The sequence below is a fragment of the Scyliorhinus torazame genome, chromosome 9 (genome assembly GCF_047496885.1).
Source record: "Scyliorhinus torazame isolate Kashiwa2021f chromosome 9, sScyTor2.1, whole genome shotgun sequence".
Lineage (NCBI taxonomy): Eukaryota > Metazoa > Chordata > Chondrichthyes > Carcharhiniformes > Scyliorhinidae > Scyliorhinus > Scyliorhinus torazame.
In genome coordinates this window covers 75,799,754-75,822,292 of record NC_092715.1, presented here as the reverse complement: position 1 = coordinate 75,822,292, position 22,539 = coordinate 75,799,754, and the positions used below count along the sequence as shown (strand labels likewise).

The window sequence follows — 22,539 nt, the reverse complement described above, 5'->3', positions numbered from 1 at the left end:
CATTGAGTCTGCACCGGCCCTTGGAAAGAGCACCCTGCCTAAGTGACCCAGTAACCCCACCGAATCTTTGGACACAAAGGGCAATTTATCATGGCCAATCCACTTAACATGCACATCATTGGATTGTGAGAGGACCGAGAGGAAACCCACGCAGTCACAGGATGAATGTGCAAACTCCACACAGACAGTCACCAGAGGGTGGAATTGAACCCGGGTCCCTGGAGCTGTGAGGCTGCACTGCTAACCACTGTGCCACCATGCCGCCCTAATGCCTGAGGCTCAATTGCCATGGTAAACAATAGGGGGGACAATGGGCAACCTTGCCTCATACCTCTATTTAACTGGAAGTATTCAGAGCAAAGGACATTCGTTCCAACACTCGCGGTGGGAGCTCATTATAAAAGATATAAATCTAGGCCCAAGGCAGCACGGTGGCGCAGTGGGTAGCATTGCTACCTCATGGCGCCGAGGTCCCAAGTTCGATCCCGACTCTGGGTCCGTGTGGAGTTTGCACATTCCCCCGTGTTTGTGTGGCTTTCGCCCCCAAAACCCAAAGATGTGCAGGGTAGGTGGATTGGCCACGCTTAATTGCCCCTTAATTGGAAAAAATGAATTGGGTACTCGAACTTTATAAATAAATAAATAAATCTAGGCCCTAACCTGAACCCTCCAAAGATCTCGAGCAGATAACCCCATTCCGCCCTATCAAATGCCTTTTCAACATCCATTGAAATAATCACCTCTGGTTCAGGGACTTTAGAAGAGGACAAAATAATATTAAGCAGTTGCTGTATGTGGGCTAAAAGCTGCATGTCCTTAACAAACCTGTCTGTTCCTCTGAAATCATCCCTGGAAGGCAGGGGTCCAAGCATATTGCCAAAACCTTTGCCAACAGCTTAGTGCCTGCATTCAACAACAAAATAGGGTGATAAACTCTTGTTGGATTCTTCTCCTTATCAAAATCAAAGAGATCGATGCCTGCGCCAATGTAGCCGGTAATACCTCCTGGGACAAAGAATCATTAAATATATTTAACAACAATGGGATCAGCTGACACGCAAATTTCTTGTAAGATTCTATCAGGAACCAACCTGGGCTTGAAACCTTACCCAAATGCATTAGACCCATACATTTCATGTTCCTCTCCAGGCTCAATGGGAACTCCAACTCCTCCCTTCTCTTGCTCTACACTGGGATAGACAAGCCATCCAAAAGTTCCATCAGAGGCAACCTATCCCCCAGGGGCTCTGACTTGTGAAATCTATGGTAAAAGGACTCAATAGCCTCGTTGACCTTCCCTGGGGCAGAGACCAATCTGCCACTCAAGTGCTTCACTTGTACTCTCTCCCAGGAGGCAGCCTGTTGCCTCAGCTGATGCACTAACAGGTGACTGGCCTTCTCCTCATATTCATAAAATGTCACCTCAAGCAGCTGGTGTACTGTCTTGTCCGTGGAGAGCAGCCCAAACTCCATCTGTAATTTCTTCCTGCTTGCCAACAACTCTGGTGTCGGGGCAAGCGAGTACTGGTGGTCCACCTCAAGGATGGAATTGTGGCGGTATCCACCTATATTAAAGGCTGATCAGAACTGATTTTATATTAAATCATATATTCACTTTATATTAAAAACTGATCAAAACTGATTTTATATTAAATCATGTATTCACTCTATATTTAAAAACTGATGACTGATGAAGTCAATTATCTCTTGTAAACCATTACTTATCGCAATAATGTTTTTCAACAAGTATTACAGACATTATCTTTGTAAGAGTCCAGATGCAGTGAACTCATTAAGTCTTGTGGCCTTGTCTGGGAATAAGCTCTGCCAACTAAGGGAGGATATCACTTGTCTAGTGACCTTGCCACTAAGGGAGGCTACTGCCTGGCAAGAGGCCATGCCAAGAAGGGAGGCTGGTGTTTTTCTGGAGATAGCTACCGGAGGTATCAACCTCGTATCTTTAGGAACACGTGCCCTGCTGGACCTCCTGAGAAATCAATATCTTGCCGACCAAGAGAGAGACTGTTCTTTGTCTAGAAATAACTGGGGAGTCAATCTATTTTTCAGAAGCAAATGCTCTGCAAAAAAACTCTCTAGAACTGTCTAATTAAGAAAAGGATATAAATGTTTAAGAACAGGCTGCAAAAGTTAGAGTTTCTCTTGGAGAGCTGTTTAGGAGATTGCTGGTGTTTATTTGACCAAGCTGCTATCTCAACTCGTAGAGTTCTGCTCATTGATTGAGTATCGAATTCCGAGGCTACTACTCGATGTAAGTATGAGATGTTTATAGCTTAAGCAAATATGTAGTCAGGGAGGTCACAGGCTAACTCATAATATATCCTGTATTTGTCAAACTGTATCATTTATCAAAAATACTTGTATGACCTTTTTTCTTTTAATAAATTGCGTATGTATTTTATCAAATAGATCCGTGTCTATTTTAGTAAATAAGAGTGACATTTAACTAAGACTCATCACATTCTCACCCTTTGAGGCTATCTGAAGCGTCACTTACCCATGCATGTCTCTCACTAATTAGAAATATTTAGTTGAAGTTAAGGAAAAGATAGCAATCTAAGTCACAGTCTATCATGTACACTGAAGGTAGTGAAAGCAAGGCACATTGTGGATACTATAATTAGAACTCCCAAATAGCGAGCCTTACTTTAGATATTCACAAGACCTTGTCTGGTAGCTTACAACCGCGACTAATTGGGAAGATCTTAGATAGAATGCTCCTCGACTGTCACATCTGGTGCCCAATGTGGGGCCTGAGATTTATTCTTGGGTCTTAACAAATAGACACAATAACTCTGTCGCTCGAATATATTTAATTTATAAGCTAAACTAAAAGAGTGCACCATGACCCTTAAGTAAGCTCAGAATAATATAAAATGAAGCGCTAATACCAGCAAAATTAAATTGAATTTGACTACTATTGTTAAACTGTGTTTTCTAGTCGGAAAGACCAAGTATATATTTTTTTAAATATTTTGGCTATGGCAGTTCAAGCACATCTCTGGCGTGATCCACCAGCAAACCCTGATCCCCTTGCGAATCAAACATTTAATGTTCCAAAAGGAACTTTACTGGTGGCTCATTTACTTGCATTGCAACCTCCCTTCACAGCCGGACAGAGATTTATGCTTGAAATAACAGAATTTTTCCCGGGGAAAAACCACAGACAAGACTGTCAGCTTGAATTAGCAACTCACCTAATAAGACCGGATTGTAGTGTCCAGCCAAATTATTTAGTACCATTTGTGGTCTGTCACTCAGAAGATATAGACCCGCTCAATGCTAGCAGGGTCTTGGGGTTAACAGTACATGCTTATCCCGTTCCGGTCCCACAAACTCCTGCCTTCGATCCAGGGAATCCCTGGGGAAACGCTATAATTATTCTTAGTGACATTAATATCCCCGCTCTTCTGACACCAGCTCAGACAGAGATAGCGAGAAGAGCCATTGCAGGGATGAATCACACACTCCTGACAGCACCTAAACTGGCAGGCGGACCAGCGATCCCTGTCAGGTTGAGATCAGTAATTAGGGAACACACTGCCTGTCTTTAAAGATACCTTCGGACCAATTCCCCCCGACGATAAACCAGCACTTCAAAATGTTTTTTGAAAAAATGTCCATGTTAGAAATATTCTTCGGACCATTAACTCCAAGAGATAAACAGCAGCTGCTGCGAGTTACAGTCCCAGCAGGCTTTCACCTCCCAGAAGTGGAATGTGGAACCTTGTTTCAAATTTTAGCTGCTGCCCATAAAATAAATTATGGCCATGGAATGTAGGGAGGGTTCCGATACATTCTTTTAAATGCCCTTAAAATAGGGAACATTAGAGAAACTTTCCAGCTTGCCTTACAATTACAATTTGATTTTGCTCAAGTCATCCGATTGCTATTGAAATCAGTCACTGACTCAGCCCACTGCCTGCACCTACAGGATGCAGCACACGGTCAACAAAATCAAGCTGCTAAATACCACGCAGTTATTCAGGCTTGTGGACACCTTGAGGAACTTTGCCAGCTGTCGGCTACCGAACTAGGAGGACATAGGGACGTCCCCTAACCTCTGGGACACAACCCAGGGGGGGAACAGGAGCTCCAGCTGCCCCTCGTACTCCAGGCAGGAGACAAACCCCTCCGGAAGGTCCCCAGGAACTCCTGCACAAGCCCCAGCCTCAGGTCCCAGACAGCAGCCTTTTTAGACAAACTTCCAGGCAGACACCACCGGGACCCTCTAGGGACCCACAACAGGCAGCATCCCGTCACCTATTGTGGACAGAGGTCCGCACTACCCCCAGTACCCTCCTCAACAAGGACGGTATGAGTTCCGAGATCGAGCTAATATCCGCCCCCCTGGAAGATACCAGGATGATAGAAATCCACAGAGGCAACAGCAACAATACCAGGATCAGCCTAGAACTAATGGCAGTACTGGACAAAACAGAGGCCAAGGTAGAAATTCTAAAGGCGGCCGCGTTCCGGCCAACATCCGAGTGCACACCGCCTCTAAGAATCGCTATTGACGAACAGGCAGGTCCGCTCACAAATTCTCCCAAATCGCTCCCGCTCAATTCCCATAGGTAAATGCCACCCTGTATCTTAATTCAAAATTACTAACCGCTACAATAGGGGTAATTTTACTCCTAGATACTGGGGCGGAAATGCTCCTCATAAACGAAGGATTTGCCCGCTACCATTTCTTAAACAGACCCATAATAGGGACTAGGAGTGTAAAAGGCACAACTTCAGAAGTAAGACAAATACCATTCTAGCTAATGATCAAGTGATTAGATGTCAAGCTGGACTATGGCCAAATTTAGACAAAGATCATGACTGTGACATTATCCTATCCCAAGACATAATTCAAAAGTATGACTTACTTCAATTAGCCCCTCCGGATAATAGAAAAAAAGTTAGACGAAATTCTTAGGGATAGCCCAGACAAACAGACAAAAGCACAAATTAAAAACTTAATTCTCAGACACTGGGACTTATTCCAAAAACATCAGAATCACTGCGGACTGCTAAAAATTCAACCAGTCACAACCGGAGTCAACGACTTCCCGGTTCAGAAACAATGGTTCATCCGAGACCCGGAGTGCAGAGCCGCGCTCCAAAAAACAATCAACTCCCTATGCCAACAAGGCGTTCTGATTAAAAGATCATCTCCGTATAATTCCCCTATGTTTGGGATTCCCAAAGCTAAAGGCGGAGTCAGACTTTTAGTCGACTACCGAGAACTAAACCGCGTTACGATTCCAAACACAGCGCAATCCGCGAGCACAACAGATTAGCTGAAAAAAATTACAAATCTACTTTAGACTTATCTAACGACTTCTGGTCACACCCGATCCTCCCCGAGGAGTATGATTACACAGCGTTCACTGGTCCTAACGGCCACCAGTACATCTGGACCCAACTCCCGCAGGGCTTCCGCAATTCGCCTCAGCTCTTCGTGGCAGGCGTTATTTCAGTATTAGCACCCATACGTCATAAGTACGATATCGACGTCTATGTAGACGACGTGTACGTGACAACCGACACCTGTGAACAACACTTAGAAGCCCTGGACGAAATCTTTACCCTCTTAAAAATCCATGGATACATAGTCGGCCTTAAGAAATGCCAATTGCTTAAAAAAATCAGTTGAATACCTCGGCATCAATGTCACAGACACTGGCCGATGTCTTACTGACTCCTTTTCCGAGAAACTCTCGGCTATTAAGAATCCTACTTCCCTTAAACAGCTACAATCTATACTGGGACTGCTTAATTTTGCACGGACGTTTGTATCAGCATTCGCTCCACTTTCAGCTCCCTTGTAGGAGTACTGTACCCCGACAAATAAACATTTCTGCTTCCCGGAGCATGCAAAGGAAGGTCTTACACAGCTAATTCTTGCAGTAAAAAATGCCACTGACCTTAGCTCAAGAGACCCATCCAGGGATATCTGTCTTATCCCTTGGATCGCTTCCCGAGCAGCCCGTGCAGCCTGCTTCGATGAGGGGCCAAAACGCCGTTCCAATACCTCTCCCTTAACTACTCCCCCTGTGAACAGAGATTGACCGCCTTAGAACGCTGCATGGTCCTCATCCTACAAGCCGGAAGATCCTTGCAGAAGGTTCAGGCCAATGCACGCATTATAATTAAAACGGGTTTTCCCCAACTAAGATCACAGGAAGGAATGCCAGGGAACGAACGCAAGGCAACCCAGGCCAGATACACTAAGTGGCACCATCTTTTATATGATACCTCCCTGAGCTTTGAATACAATTAAAAATACTCGCAGGATATACTCCATTTTCCCGGTTTTGAAAAACTGGACAAAGAAGAGGACCCGGATATTCCGAGTCTCAAACTTACCATAACTCCCCTCGAGGACTTTGACCTTGTAATTTACTGTGACGGATCGGCAATGCCCATCCCTGATAGACAAGGCAGCATGCGCACGATAGCTGGTAGTGGGGTAATACTAGGTTCTCATTCAAATGGAACCTTTAACCCCACCAAAACAATTGCAAGGACCCTGGGTCCCCATAATGCCCAATATGCAGAAACACAGGCATTATTATTAGCCTTACAAGAAATACCTTCTAATGATACTAAACCATTAATCTGCACTGATAGCGCCTATTGCCAGAAGGCTGCTAATACTTTCTTACCAGTATGGAGAAAGAATACCTGCAAGACAGATAAAGGAAAACCAATAGCTCATATATCTTTATGGCAAAAAATTGCCCAGCAATTAGACAACAAGCGTCATGTTACCATTATGCATGTCCCAGGCTTACAAAAGGAGGCCCCCACAGCATCGGTAACCAAATGGCAGACAACGCGGCAAAACAAGCAGTGACCCTAGAAGTAGGGATAGAACATGTAAAGGTCCTGGTAATTACAAGACAAATGTACAGTGACAATCAGGATGATGAGTTACGCCTACTTATTTCCAGGAAAGCCCCACCTGGGTACCCATCCAATTTTAACTATCATTGCGACAAAATGGGAAGAGTCTTGGTTACTATTCCAGGAAAGGAGGCTAAGGTTATCCCACCGGCAAAGAAACGCCCAAGTTTAATACAGGAGGCCCACGTTAGCCATGGTTCCGGCCATCCTGGAGCCAAGGCAACAATGGCTAAATTACTGCTCACCTATTGGTGGCCTTATATATTGACTGATTGCAAAAAATTAGTGGCAAATTGTCCTCAGTGCCTCCAGACCTCGAAAGGAGGAGGAGTCACCAGATCTAAATTAATTTCAAGAGCAAAACCAGACGCCCCCCACCGTGTGTGGCAGGCTGATTATGTGGGACCCTTTACGCCCTCTACTGGGCACCCTCCTTATACAGGACAAATCCAGTACATCTTAGTAGTTGTTGACACCTGTACCTCCTACACGTGGTTGGTGCCCACAACCCACTGTACGGAAAGCGCAACTGTCAATGCATTCGAAAACATCATTTTTCCCAGCGCTGGTTCCCCCATATGTCTCCACACAGATCATGGATCTGCCTTTGTTGGAAAGGCGTTCCAGAATATGTGTACTGACAGAGGTATTAGATGGGAACACAGCACTCCTTTGCACCCGCAATCAAGTGGGTCGGTGGAGCGGCGTAACCAAGATGTGAAGCTTTGCATGACTAAACTGCTAATGACACGAGGACGCAGTTGGGCCAAATTGGTGCCGGAGGTACAGCTGGCAGTCAACAATCTATTCCTGTGTCGCGTAGGACCTGAAAAACACATCACACCTTACTTTTTAATGTTTAAGGTACAAATGAGTACCGCCCAGCAGGCATCTGAAGGAGTAATTCCTCAGCACAACCCAGAATTAGCCCAAGAAATGATTGGCTTATTGTCTCAAATGCAGCCTCCAATACCGCCAGAACCCAATGAGTGGTCACCACAAGAAGGTGACTGGGTACAAGAAAAGAAAAATCCTAAGAATACCTTACTTAGACCTAAATGGAAACCCCCCGTTTGTGCCAAACAGGTCCAAGGTTGGACGCTTCTAATTGACGACGGGATGAAAGGTACCAAACTAATATCCATTGATAACTGTCGACCAGTGGACTTCCGGTTGCGGCGATGACCAGCTAAGCCGCACGTTTCGGCGGCTCCAGCTCTAACGGACCTTCGGGCTCTTTTAAGAGCCCCAACGGGAAATTTTCGCACGACAAAACCCGGTGTGGGGTGAGTTAATAGGGAGTCCCCCCCAACGAAAGAGGAAAATATCGTCGGCGGCGGCTACATCGCGAGGAATCCTCGACGATAGGGACAGAAAGGAAAAAAAAGCAAGATGGCGGCGGAGAAAGCCCAGGCGACATGGGGGCCCGATCAAGACGAATTTTTAAGACGGTGTGTGGAGCTACTAAAGAAGGAGGTGCTGACCCCGATGCTACAGGCAATTGAGGGGCTTAAGGAGGCACAAAGGACCCAGGAGACAGAGCTCCGCGTGATGGAGCAGAAGGTGACGGATAATGAGGACGAGATCCTGGGCCTGGCGGTCAAAACACAGATGCACGAGGCGCTCCACAAAAAGTGCATTGAAAGGATTGAGGCACTAGAAAACAGAGCACGAAGGAAGAACCTTCGGATCCTGGGTCTCCCTGAGGGAGTGGAAGGAGCGGACTGCGGGGCTTACGTGAGCACGATGCTAAGCTCGCTGATGGGAGCTGAGGCCCCTGCGGGCCCCTTAGAAGTGGAGGGGGCGCATCGGGTCCCGGCGAGGAGACCAAAGGCGGGAGAACCACCTAGGGCGACAATCGTGCGATTTCACCGCTTTAATGATAGAGAAGTGGTTCTGAGATGGGCCAAAAAGGTACGGAGTAGTAGATGGGAGAATGCAGTGGTACGGGTGTACCAGGATTGGAGTGCGGAGGTGGCGAGAAGGAGGGCGAGTTTTAATCGAGCCAAGGAGGTGTTACACAAGAAGGTGAAGTTCGGGATGCTGCAGCCGGCGCGACTATGGGTCACGTACCAGGAGAGACATCACTACTTCGAAACGGCGGAAGAAGCATGGACCTTTATTAAAGATGAGAAATTGGATCGGAACTGAGGGACTGATATTACAGGGAAATGTCACTGTCGATGTATATAGAGATGTAAATTGGGAAGGGGGGAGACACTAAGAAATGTGGGCGCCGGTGGGGGGGGGGAAAGAAGAGACATAGGCGGAGGATGAGGAATGGGAGTGGGGTGGGAGAGGGAGCTGCGCCACAAGAGGCGGGTCAGCTACAGAGATGTTCCCACGCCAGAAAGATAATGGCGGGAAGATAGGCGCAAGGTAGATGGGAGTTCCCCACACGGGGGGGTCAAGGAGTGAGCAGGAGAAGCCAGGGTCAGTTGAAGTCAGCTGACTTGCGGAAGTAATATGGGGGGAGCAATCATGCTAGAGGGGGATTTAGCGGGGGAGGGGGGCGGGATAACTGGGTTGCTGCTGCAGAAATCAAAGAGGAACTGGCTAAAGAAAGGGTGGTCGGGGCTGGAATGCGGCACCTGAGGAACGAGTGGGAGCGCGGAATCGGGACGTGGGACTGGCCTAGAGGGGGTGATGGCTAGTCGACACGGGAAGGGGGCAGGTAGCCCCCTAGTGAGGCTGATCACGTGGAACGTGAGAGGCCTAAATGGACCGATTAAAAGGGCCCGAGTGCTCGCGCACTTGAAAGGACTGAGGGCAGACGTGGCTATGCTCCAGGAGACGCACCTGAAGGTGGCGGACCAAGTTAGGTTAAGGAAAGGTTGGGTGGGACAGGTGTTCCGTTCGGGGCTAGATGCAAAGAATAGAGAGGTGGCCATACTGGTGGGGAAACAGGTATCATTCGAAGCAAGGAGCACTGTAGCAGATAGTGTAGGCAGATATGTAATGGTGAGTGGCAGGCTGGAGGGAATGGACGTTGTGTTGGTTAACGTATATGCCCCGAATTGGGACGATGCGGGATTTATGAGGCGGATGCTGGGACGTATACCGGACCTGGAGGTAGGAAACTTGATAATGGGGGGAGACTTCAACACCGTGCTGGACCCAGGGTTAGATAGATCCAGATCTAAGACCGGAAGAAGGCCGGCAGCGGCCAAGGTGCTTAAGAGGTTTATGGACCAAATGGGGGGAGTGGATCCATGGCGATTTCTTAGACCGAGGGCCAGGGAGTTCTCCTTCTTCTCCCATGTTCATAAGGTGTACTCGCGGATAGATTTTTTTGTTTTGGGAAGGTCGTTGATCTCGAGGGCGGAAGAAACTGAGTATTCAGTCATAGCTATCTCGGATCATGCCCCACATTGGGTGGACCTGGAACTAGGAGAGGAGAGGGAGCAGCGAGCACTCTGGCGATTAGATGTGGGATTGTTGGCGGATGAGGGAGTCTGTGGAAGAGTGCGGGGATGTATCACGAGGTACCTGGAGGCCAATGACGACGGGGAGGTCCGAGTGGGAGTGGTATGGGAAGCACTAAAGGCGGTGGTCAGAGGAGAGCTGATCTCCATCAGGGCCCACAAAGGGAAAACAGAGGCCAAGGAAAGGGAAAGACTACTGGGGGAGATCTTAAGGGTGGGCAGGGAATTTGCGGAGACCCCGGAGGAGGGACTGTACAGGGAGAGACGACGACTCCAGACGGAGTTCGACCTTCTGACCACCAGGAGGGCGGAGGTGCTGTGGAGGAAGGCACAGGGGATGAGATATGAATATGGGGAAAAGGCTAGTCGCCTGTTGGCCCATCAGCTGCGAAAGAGGACAGCGGCGAGGGAGAGAGGGGGAATTAGAGACGAAAAGGGAGCTACGGTGCGGAGAGCAGGGAAGATAAACGGGGTGTTTAAGACCTTTTACGAAAGACTTTATAGGTCCCAACCCCCGGAGGGAAAAGAGGAGATGCGGCAGTTCCTGGACCAATTAAGGTTCCCGAGGGTGGAGGAGCAGGAGGCGGAAGGCCTGGGGGCACCAATTGGGGTGGACGAGGTTACTAAGGGGCTGGGGAATATGCAGGCAGGGAAGGCTCCGGGACCAGATGGGTTCCCGGTGGAATTTTATAGAGAATATGTGGACCTGCTGGCCCCACTGTTGGTGAGGACTTTTAACGAGGCCAGGGAAGGAGGGACTCTACCCCCGACAATGTCGGAGGCGACGATATCGCTAATTTTGAAGCGGGATAAAGATCCGCTGCAGTGCGGGTCCTATAGGCCTATTTCACGATTAAATGTGGACGCCAAATTGCTAGCAAAGGTGCTGGCATCGAGAATAGAGGACTGTGTCCCGGGGGTGGTGCACGAAGACCAGACAGGATTCGTAAAGGGGAGACAACTAAATGTCAACGTGCGACGGCTATTAGGGGTGATAATGATGCCCCCAGTAGAGGGGGAGGCAGAGATAGTGGCGGCAATGGATGCAGAGAAGGCATTTGACAGGGTGGAGTGGGAGTACCTATGGGAGGTGCTAAGGAGGTTCGGGTTCGGAAACGGGTTTATTAGCTGGGTCAAACTCCTTTATGGGGCCCCAACGGCAAGTGTGGTCACGGGTCGGCAAAGATCGGAGTATTTCCGACTATACAGGGGAACAAGACAGGGATGCCCGCTATCTCCATTACTGTTCGCGTTGGCAATTGAACCACTGGCCATGGCGCTGAGAGACTCCAGGAAATGGAGGGGGGTGATTAGAGGGGGAGAAGAACACCGAGTGTCACTCTACGCGGATGACCTACTGTTGTATGTGACGGACCCAGTGGGGGGGGATGACAGAGGTCATGCAGATATTGAGGGAGTTCGGAGATTTCTCGGGATATAGGCTTAACATGGGGAAGAGTGAACTTTTCGTGATACACCCTGGGGACCATAGTAGAGGGATAGATGGCCTGCCTCTAAGGAAAGTGGAAAGAAACTTCCGATACCTGGGGATTCAGATAGCCAGGAGCTGGGGAACCTTGCACAGACTTAATCTGACACGACTGGTAGAACAAATGGAAGAGGACTTCAAGAGGTGGGACATGCAGCCACTGTCACTGGCGGGCAGAGTGCAGGCAATTAAGATGATGGTCCTCCCGAGGTTCCTATTTGTATTCCAATGTCTCCCTATACTGATCACTAAGGCCTTCTTTAAAAAAATAGACAGGAGCATCACGAGCTTTGTGTGGGCAGGGAAAGTCCCGAGGGTAAGGAGGGGGTTCTTACAACGTAGCAGAGACAGAGGGGGGCTGGCGCTGCCGAATTTGGGCGACTACTATTGGGCCGCCAATGTGGCGATGATACGTAAATGGATGATAGAGGGAGAGGGAGCGGCGTGGAAAAGACTAGAGAGAAAGTCCTGTAAAGGGACGAGCTTAGAGGCGCTGGTGACGGCGCCACTACCGCTCTCACCAAAAAAATTTACCACAAACCCAGTGGTGGCGGCAACATTAAATATCTGGGGACAATGGAGGCGACAGAGAGGTGTGCTGGGAGCCCTGGTGGGGTCCCCAATCAGGAACAACCATAGGTTTGCCCCAGGGAGGATAGATGGAGGATTCCAGAGCTGGCACCAGTTGGGAATTAGGAGGGTGGGAGATTTATTTATAGATGGGACGTTTGCGAGCTTGGGAGCGTTGGAGGTAAAGTATAAGCTGCCCCGGGGAAATTTCTTTAGGTATATGCAGGTGAGGGCGTTCACAGGACAACAGGTGAGGGAATTTCCATTGCTCACGACACACGGGATCCAGGATAGAATGCTCTCGGGGGTGTGGGTCGGGGAGGGCAAGGTGTCAGAGATATACTGAGAGATGAGAGAACAGGGGAGGAGCTGGTGGGCGAACGAAAGGGAAAGTGGGAAGAAGAGCTCGGGCAGGAGATAGAGGAGGGTCTGTGGGCTGATGCCCTAAGCAGGGTAAATTCCTCTTCCTCGTGCGCCAGGCTTAGCCTGATTCAATTTAAGGTGCTACATAGAGCACACATAACGAGAGAAAGGTTGAGCAGGTTCTTCGGAGTGGAGGACAAGTGTGGGAGGTGCGGCGGAAGCCCGGCAAACCACTCACATATGTTTTGGTTGTGCCCGGCACTGGAGGGGTATTGGAGGGGAGTGACGGGAGTGATTTCGAAGGTGGTGAAGGTCCGGGTCAAACCAGGCTGGGGGTTAGCTTTATTTGGAGTTGCGGATGAGCCGGGAGTGCAGGAGGCGAAAGAGGCCGATGTCGTGGCCTTTGCGTCCCTAGTAGCCCGGCGTAGGATTTTACTCATGTGGAAGGAAGCGAAACCCCCCGGACTGGAGGCCTGGATAAACGATATGGCGGGGTTCATAAAACTGGAGCAGATGAAGTTTGCGCTGAGAGGATCGGCTCAAGGGTTCACCAGGCGGTGGCAGCCATTCCTCGACTACCTAGCGGAACGTTAGAGGGAAGATAGATGACCAGCAGCAGCAACCCTGGGGGAGGGGGGGGGGGGGGGGGGATGTTTTATTTTATGTTAATTGATCAGTTTATCATGTTGGTTAGTTACCTTTTATTAGACTGTGGTTAACATGTTACATGTACTGTTAACATTTTCTTTTTGTTTTTATGTTTGATTTGTAAAGGGAAAAAAAATTGTGATCAAAAAATTTCAATAAAATATTTTTTAAAACAAAAACTGTCGACCAGTTCCCAAAGCCTTTGAACCACAGGTAACAACAAAATGACAAGTTGGTATGCGCGATATGAGGTTAGATCCCATAACGAGCCAGAATTAGATGAACCTCCAGAGGAAATACCTCTGACTCAAGTTATTACTACACCTGGGAAGACCTGTCTCAAAGGTCACCCTCAACTTCTAAAGTTTAAGGCCAAAGTACAAAAGATCATACATTCCCAAAAGAGATGGTCCAAAAAGCAGACATGCCAGTGCTGCTGCCTTACCGCACTCGGCATTACCTTTTCACTTATCCTTTTTAGCCTCATACTTGGCACTATTACGGCCTCCCTCACTGCAACGCAAACTTTTGACCTAAACTCTAATATAGGCCAGGACCTTAACTATACAGAACTGAATAATAATGACAATAATAACAGGCAAAACGAACATCATTGGAAGAACCGAGCTCGACGGTCTCCGTACCCTCAGAGACACCGGTTCAACGATCATGGGTCAAAGATGGTATTATTGCCTATACTGACCTCCATCCCACAGTAAGGGCGGCAGGAACTATCATGGTTCCACACACTTTAGTCCTAGACACAGATGTCATTTCAACCCAAATCATGCTAAAAGAATATAGACATAAACTTGACCTCCAAAAAACAGTGGCATCCGCTATCAGACAGCTGAAATTGACCTCCCCTCAGCTGAAGCTTGCTCAATTCACTGAGCCAGAAGAAGACATTCTTCAGTATGCACACTGTTATATCGTCACACTGCCCAAAGCCCGGCCAACGGTCACTCTAAAAGCGGACCAATGTACTCCGTTGCTATCCTTAGATGAATATGCATTTTCGGACAATGGTCGACGATCAGTCATAAATTTCTTCTCTCTCCACACAGAGAGGGTGCGATGCCAAATGGCATATTTACGCAATTTCGAATCAATTCCTACTGTTCCTCTCCAGGCTCTAACAGGGACCACATTCAAAATGTCATCAATTACTCGACCTCTGACTACCATAGGCCTCAACTCATGGCTGGTGAACATATTATTTGTTCCACTTCCTTCTACGGACCCTGGTACAAAGAATCCAGAGACCCCGTTAAAGATTCTATTAATTTCTTCAAGTCACGATCATGAAATTCGCCCAACAACAACCTTCCCGGTACGTGCCTACATATTCTCCAAAGCACCAACCATTAAGGTTCATGCCAAGATTTCTTTCAACCTATCACTTTTCGTGACATTTGCAGGCACCCCCTATGGGTTGCCCTGCTCAACCAATCCTTATCAAACCATACAATTGGAATGAGATTGAACAGAAAAGGTAGGGGAGCTTGTCCACTAGAAAACAGCACCATTACTAAACGCTATTGGCGTTTTACTAATAACCTCACAGCTTCTACCTGGACAGATAACAGTAACCAGAATATCATCTTCAGATCTCTCTATCTTGTCCTATTAGAAAACGAGACCTTCCTACACTCGCTTCACCAAGCATTAACTCCTATTCCCTTTTGGAACACTACCCTGGCGGACAGCGTAGAGAATTCGACTGCAGCAATTGACTGTGCCTGGCTCCAACAGCTTGATTGCCACCTCAGGAATAAACTCCCCTCTTTCATCTCTAACTTCAAACGCGACGCTCATCTTCTTGAAATTCCCTCAGGCCTCGCACATATCGCATACAATCTCACCACGCCTCAGCCCATGGCCAGCCGCGAACGCAGATCTATTTTCGCTAAAATAGTTAAGGGACAACAAATCTCAGTAGACCTTTTCTCCAGGTTTTTATCCTGGAATAAGGAACTGACAAACAACCAGCAGAATATTGCTCACCATATTACTTCCCTCGGAAAACATTTGGCCCAGGGACTAGCCCTCTCAGCAGCACCTATGTTACATTTAGGGGCCAAACTATCAATCACTAAAACTTATACGCAACTACTTAGAATTATTAACGCTATCCAGATGGGCCATGCCCTCTGGGAAGAGTTAGAACAATCAATCAATGAATATATGTCTTCAGACAAACATCTGGCTGGTTTAAAAAGAGGAACACCTGTAAGACTTTATAACGTCATTACATCTAATCCTGCTGGGGATATATTAGGTGGTATGGTAACTAGATATTACCAAAGATATCGGTATAAGATTCAGCTTGTATTCTAAATACCTGTGTTCATGAAAACGGAGTGTCGTTATTTACCTACTTTTTGGCCAACATCGGCATTCCCCACTGCAGGGCCAAACACTATACCCTGATACAGATAAAACCCGACTATAATGTTGGTATAAGTGAGCTGCCCCTTAAAAACCAGACGGCCTTATTACACGCCTCAACTAACATTACCTGCTCACGGCTAAATTATGCCCTCAGGGATCCTTCTACATCGCTGATGACTGGACTCCAGTTAACCTCTGCGATACCAGTGCACATGATTGCCCTGTAATAGCCATGCCAATCACACAGGCGTTCCGCTCCTACTTCTCCATGGCCAACGGCTCAATCATTATAGCCACAGCAAACCTTTGCGAGGATTGCTCACTTCCAGTCGGCACCTAGCTAATTACCCCAACGGTTAACCATACCAGTTGTTGTGGCTATTTATTACCACCAATCACACAACACAAGCAGTCTACCTACTGCCCCCCAGTGGTAGATCCATTCCTAAGGCTGCTTATCTCACAAATGCTGGATGCCGCAATGGTCATCATACAGGAGCCATTAGTCCTTACATATACTAATTGGGACATCGAGAAACAGATAAAACACCTCCAGGCTTACTTGGAGTCAATAGACACTTCCTATACGGGAGCCATGAGAGAATTACTGTATTAGGCGAGACCATGATAAACGCCTTCCCAAGATTACCACATGCATTCTCCTCAATTATTGACTTCACCGTCAACTCAGCCTCCAGAATGCTTAGCTGGTTTGGCCATATGTTAGGAATGGGAAAATACCTAAAATATGGTTTGATTGGGGTTGCAGGCAAAGTACTGATACGTTTCCTTCGCCCCAATAGATAATTGACAGTTATGGATCAATACCAAAAGAGAGACGAGGACATAATTCAAGAATTCACTTTCCAATCCTACTTCTCTTCCCAGTCATTAATGGAATTATATGAAGAAGCTCTTGTCAAGCTTTCACTAAATACTAACGCCGGCACAGAAAATGTGTATCCACGATATATGAGCTCCAATGGTTCCGTTCCAGGCGCTCTTTACTTCCGGGTCAAGCCGTCATTGTGGTTCTCACTAGGCCACTCACATCCAGACCTCCAAACTACAAGCAACCTGCTTGCAGTGAGACACTTGTGTATTCCCTCTGCCCTTATGGCCTCATGCCCGCTTTGTGACTTTTGTTGCCCATCTTTTGTTCTTTTATCTTGCCACTCGTGCCATGTCCGTTCCTGGTGCCAAGCCTTGTGTTGCCAATTTCTGAACAACACTACGGTTATGAATTAGCATCCTTATAAAATTCCCCTTAAGTCTTTTTATGAGGCTACATCCTACGCCCTTCCAGTCCCACTTGACCGTTTCGCATTGGAGAACTCACCTTCAATACTCACCTTCTTACCCCTCCGCGCGCTGAGTCTTTCACGCCACACGCCTCGCACAATGTGGTTTCTACCTCTACTTTATTGACAGATAATTGTGACTCTTCGCTGAGGGAAGAGCCTAGCATTGGGCTTAGACTGAATGTACTTTCAGGACTAGAAGACGTTGATGTCAATACGTTCGACCATAATTTCAATGTGTTTCTCTCGGACTAAAAATTATAAGACGAAAGAACAGTTTTTACGACCCTTCCACTTCCCCTTTTTGGTTACTTGGACACGAGTATTTCCACCGGTCTGCTCAGCAGCCTAGGTGGCCAAGAGGAGGATATGACCAGCAACTTGTGAATTATGACTTGCGGATTATGTCCCCCTAGTCTGCCTCACCTTTCAGTAACACTTTCCCAATATATAGTATTGACCTAACATTTTCCCAACCTTGTATTCTCCATTGCCTTATGAATAAAGAACTTTGATATTATTAAAGGAGGATATATTGTGGCATTTGCCTTTATACCTCTTACCCTGATTATATTACACCTTATCAATACTAGATTGGCCCAGATCACCTTGGAGCTCCAAATGCCAAAGCCAAAATTTGAACCAAAGCAGAAGACCAACCGAAAACAAATCTACAAACCATTATGTCTGATAATCCAACCTTCTGCTCCCCCTACTGCACCGTCCTCCAGCAATAGGGCTCAGCAAATCAATATTACTCAATCCAAACCGATCAACAAAGACAAGAGACCCTCTATACTCTGCGAAAGCTGCAACAATTATTGCTTGAGCATCGTGCCCCCTTATGCGGAGAATTGATATACCAATTCCAATACCCACGCTGGACCGAAGACTGGACCTCTTGCCTCATCTTGATGACCACGCCAACAGACGATCATCTAAATTTCAACTTCTATACACAACACCTGGAAAACTTGGATAAAGACCCTGGACATAGAGACACGTTAACCTTTTGCAGATCTAACAATAGCACCTTCACTTGCAACAAAGTGCAGTTCCATGTTGGAGTAACTAAAGGAGAAACTTCTCATTCCTATACTTGCCGTTATATCCCAGAGCGACTAAAAGAAACCCTTTTGCAAGGACTTATGAGCAAGGACTTCCTGAAAGCCCATACTAGCCACTGTAATCTAACCACAGGAATGCCTATCTTTGTCCACAATCATCCCGTGAAGCAAAGGCACCGTACACAATTCCAGTGAGTAACCTGTTCCAACCAGAATATTTACTGGAAGTACTCTCCCATTTGTCTGCACTGTTTGATCCAAGCATGGGAATTTAATATGGAAATAGAAATTTGTTTTAACTATGACTCAAGGTCCTCTGACCCAATAATCTCAGATCCCCAAGCACCTGACAACTATGAAGCTGACTCTAGGCTGGCAGAAAAGATAATCCTGCAATTAACTTCTTATAAAATAGCACCTCAAGTAGGATGTACCCCTGAACAAGCCCTCAAAATATTGACCATGGAAAAAGAAACAGGTCAGCAAACCCCATTCGATCCAATATGTACACTCTGGGCAGGAGGATATGCCAACTGCCTCCAAAGCAGGCATATATACCCAAATACCATGACACTAGCAGAGCTCCTACAGACAGACATCTTCCGTATGATCTACCCAGATGATGGTAGATGGATGGTCTGCCTGGAAAGGATAGTGTCCCTTAGAGGACAAGAAGACATCCATAAAGTAATAATACAAGCTGATACCCAAAACTACCAAGAAATATTTTCAGTCCTTTCAGAATGGGAAAATGTCCTCTATGCCAAGAACGCCCGAGATGAGAACAGATTAATTGGTCAATTTAAGAAAGGATTCAAGGAATTCTCCCTCTGTCATGGATGGGGACACAACCAAACCCCATGCCCCCCGGCCTATGAGCACACGGAAGTTAAATTTTCCAACCTTACGCTGGAAATGGTCTGTGACGAAGTAAGTCACAAAATTGGATTTGGTCCATGGCAATTGGATGCCCCAAAAATACGCCAGATGGAAGTAGCCAAATTAACCATGTATGGTCATTCTCCACTCCACGTGAGTACCTACCAAACCTACCTGAACGACCCCAGGTCATCAAACCAGACTTTTGCTGATTGGGTAAAAAAACAAAGAAAACCTGTTGCCAGGAACTGACTGAATGGATTTAGAGCGCTGCAGAAAGCCGCACTAAGATAAGAAAGTAGTGATGTCCACCAGAGATAGGATAAATGGGACTTACCCCACCTAGGCACTAATTCTAACTGACTAGATCTGCCTTATCTTTCCAGATTGGCCAACCTGGCTATGTCTCCATATACTTGGAGGATACTCAGCCTATGGAGAAAGATCATGCTCATTACTCTTGTATAATCTACGATTTTAATCCTAATTAACATTAGAAAACCTTAGGAATAGCTTGCCTTATAACAAGAAACTATAACATTATTATTGAATGCATTAACCTTAGATTACTGTACCTTCGAAACAGAAATCGATTTCCTGAACAAAATACCCACAGTCCATATCTTGCTAAAAGAGAACTGCCCTTAACACTAATCCCAGAATCACACTCAACATGAGGACAAATTACAAAGCAAAACTCCTCTTGGGATTCTGTTGTTATCTCCTCTTATTATGGACCCTCAAAAGATGGACTGAACCGCCTATTCGGAAGTCAGAAGCATTTTTCATGGGAAAAACACCCATGAAGGACTGGTGGCAGAATCAACCCTTTTCCAAACAATTAGAAGGAAAAGAGAAATGCAACAAAGATGGACATTCATTCAATATGAACCATGACCATAAAAAGCGAAACTCAAGGACATTCATCAAGAAAACTATCCGAAGAAGATATTAGCCACCAGATTTATTTTTCTCAAGAGGAGACCAATATTAAAGGCTGGTCAGAACTGATTTTATATTAAATCATATATTCGCTTTATATTAAAAACTGATCAAAACTGATTTTATATTAAATCATGTATTCACTCTATATTAAAAACTGTTGACTGATGAAGTCAATTATCTCTTGTAAACCATTACTTATCGCAATAATGTTTTTCAACAAGTATTACAGACATTATCTTTGTAAGAGTCCAGATGCAGTGAACTCATTAAGTCTTGCGGCCTTGTCTGGGAATAAGGGGAGGATATCACTTGTCTAGTGACCTTGCCACTAAGGGAGGCTACTGCCTGGCAAGAGGCCATGCCAAGAAGGGAGGTTGGTGTTTTTCTGGAGATGGCTACCGGAGGTATCAACCTCGTATCTTTAGGAACGAGTGCCCTGCTAGACCTCCCTAGAAACCAAGGTCTTGCCGACCAAGAGAGAGACTGTTCTTTGTCTCGAAATAACTGGGGAGTCAATCTATTTTTCAGAAGCAAATGCCCTGCAAAAAACTACCTAGAACTTCCTAAGTAAGAAAAGGATATAAATGTTTAAGGACAGTCTGCGAAAGTTAGAGTTTCGCTCGGAGAGCTGTTTAGGAGATTGCTGGTGTTTATTTGACCAAGCTGCTATCTCGACTCGTAGAATTCTGCTCATTGATTGAGTACTGAAGTCCGAGGCTACTAGTCAATGTAAGTATGAGATGTTTATAGCTTAAGCAAATATGTAGTTAAGGAGGTCACAGGCTAACTCATAATGTATCCTGTATTTGTCAAACTGTATCATTTATCAAAAATACTTGTATTAACTTTTCTCTTTAAATAAATTGCGTATATATTGTACCATACAGATCAGTGTCCATTTTAATAAATAAGAGTGACATTTAACTAAGACTCATCATATTCTCACCCTTTGAGGTTATCTGAAGGGTCACTTACCCATGCCTGGCTCTCAAGAATTAGAAATATTTAGTTAAGTTAAGGAAAAGATAGCAATCTAAGTCACAGTCTATCCTGTACACTGAAGGTAATGAAAGCAAGGCACATTGTGGATACTATAATTGGAACTCCCAAATAGCGAGCCTTACTTTAGATATTCACAGGACCTTGTCTGGTAGCTTACAACCTCGACTAATCGGGAAGATCTTAAATAGAACACTCCTCGACTGTCACAGAATCCACCAACCTCTGCCTCTCCACCCTTTCACTCTCTCTTGATGGGTCTTATAGGAGATTATCTCATCCCTAATGACCGCCTTCAGAGTCTCCTACAATGTGGAAGGCGAGATCGTCTCACTCCTATTAAAATCAATGTACTCCCCAACGGCATAGATACCCTTTCACAGAAACTCTTGTCCACCAGCAATACCGTATTCAGCCTCCACAAAGGGCCCCCCAGCTCCAATACCAAGTCCACAAAATGTGGAACAGAACCCAAAATAACTACTGCCAAATACCCCGCCCCCACTACTCCAGGAAGTTAATTCGAGAGTACACCTGGTGTACCGGAGAGAAAAAAGAAAAGTCCATCTAACCCAGATGTAAAAATTGCCCTACACTGTCCGTGTGGAGTTTGCACGTTCTCCCTGTGTCTGCGTGGGTTTCACCCCCACAACATAAAAGGTGTGCAAGATAAGTGGATTGGCCACGTAAATTGCCCCTTAATTGGAAAATATAATTGGGTATGCTAAATGTTTTGGGTTTTTTTTTTATAAATCGCCCTGGGTCTTTCGAAGGAGGAATTTAGGCATAGACTATTTTCTAAATGGGGAAATGCTTAGTTAGGAAATTAGACGCACAAAGGGACTTGGGAGTCCTTGTTCACGATTCTCTTAAGGTTATGTGCAGGTTCAGTCGGCAGTTAAGAAGGCAAATTCAATGTTAGCATTCATGTCAAGAGGGCTAGAATACAAGACCAGGGTTGTACTTCTGAGGCTGTATAAGGCTCTGGTCAGACCCCATTTGGAGTATTGTGAGCAGTTTTGGGCCCCGTATCCAAGGAAGGATGTGCTGACCTTGGAAAGGGTCCAGAGCAGGTTCACAAGAATGATCCCTGGAATGAAGAACTTGTCGTATGAGGAACGGTTGAGGACTCTGGGTCTGTACTCGTTGAAGGATGAGGGGGGATCTTATTGAAACTTACAGGATGCTACAAAGCCTGGATAGAGTGGACATGGAGAGGATGTTTCCACTTGCAGGAAAAACTAGAACCAGAGGACATCATCTCAGACTAAAGGGACCATCGTTTAAAACAGGGATGAGGAGGAATTTCTTCAGCCAGAGGGTGGTGAATCTGTGGAACTCTTTGCCGCAAAAGGCTGTGGAAGCCAAATCACTGAGTGACTTTAAGATAGAGATAGATAGGTTCTTGATTAATAAGCGGATCAAGAGTTATGGGGAGAAGGCAGGAGAATGAGGATGAGAAAATATCAGCCATGATTGAATGGTGGAGCAGAGTCGATGGGCCGAGTGGCCTAATTCTGCTCCTATGTCATATGGTCTTA

The 22,539-nt window shown here is 46.2% G+C and overlaps 1 protein-coding gene and 1 long non-coding RNA gene across 6 annotated transcripts in view; one reads left to right on the top strand and one right to left on the bottom strand.

The window, feature by feature from the left end:
• Positions 1 to 20,861, top strand: part of LOC140429331 (uncharacterized) — a 65,632-nt gene extending 44,771 nt beyond the window's left edge. The window contains exon 3 of the long non-coding RNA XR_011949042.1: positions 17,702 to 20,861. This is a non-coding gene — a long non-coding RNA (uncharacterized lncRNA). The remainder of the gene's footprint in view (positions 1 to 17,701) is intronic.
• Positions 1 to 22,539, bottom strand: part of ccdc125 (coiled-coil domain containing 125) — a 118,562-nt gene that overhangs the window by 12,021 nt on the left and 84,002 nt on the right. The gene's annotated exons all lie outside the window — the stretch shown is intronic.